Below are 972 nucleotides of genomic sequence, written 5' to 3'. Positions count from 1 at the left end.
ACCTATGGTCCTGACTTATGAGTGCAGTATTATCATTGGACCATGTGAGTGCTAATTCTACTATTGTTAAGAGTCTCGCAACATAAGGTTTAGATGAAGACCGGAACTTTCAGCAAGTCCCTAATTAGTTTTGCAGGTGTCATTGTGTCCATAGTGTGACGTGTGAATTGCAACAATGTGGTTTAGGTGGAAGAAGAGGTAGGGATCTTGCTTTTTTTTCTTTTCATTTCGAATTGGGATCTGTAGGACAATTACACAGCATAACAAGAGCTCAACCTCAAGCATTAAGAACTACATGAAGATTAAAGACAAGGGTACCCGAAATGCCTGTCTGAAAACTGTCATCAGAAAAACTTCAACCTATAGTGGCAATTAGTACGTGAAATAATTGTCAGAACTAAGTGGCGAATCCGTAGTCTTCCCTAAAACATAGATAGAGGGAAATAATTGTCAGATCTATGTTTTTGTTTGAAATCAAGGAAATAGTACCGTCATACTTAAGCTGGTCAACCAACAAGATGACAGACAACAATGTAACATTCGTCTTTATCTTTAACTTTACATCTTTGTTTCTTTAATCACAGCAAGCAAAGAATCTGATGATGGAGGTGGTGTGTAGAAAGCAAAGATGCCACAGCTTTTATTTAAAGGGAGAAAGCGAATGGAATGCTGCATTGCATGCATTTGTAACCTTATACCTATTCTTAGAGCATCTCCAACAGCCGCGCTACGCGCCGCGCCCAAAAAACGCATTTGCCGCGCGCGCTTAGGCTGGTTTGCCGCGCCGCGCAGCGCTGGCTCCAGCAGCAGCGCTATAATGCAGCGCGCGCGAGCCGCTCCAGCGGTGCGCAAAAATGCAGCGCGCGCAAACCACATGTACAATTCAACAAATAGAAGAAAAACGATCAAACAAACAAAATAAATCAACAATAAATAGTTATTACAACTGAAACAAATAGTTTATCGTTCAGT

The sequence above is a fragment of the Triticum aestivum genome, chromosome 2A (assembly GCF_018294505.1).
Source record: "Triticum aestivum cultivar Chinese Spring chromosome 2A, IWGSC CS RefSeq v2.1, whole genome shotgun sequence".
NCBI lineage: Eukaryota > Viridiplantae > Streptophyta > Magnoliopsida > Poales > Poaceae > Triticum > Triticum aestivum.
The sequence above is the reverse complement of the archived record's forward strand: the minus strand, read 5'-3'. Positions refer to the sequence as shown.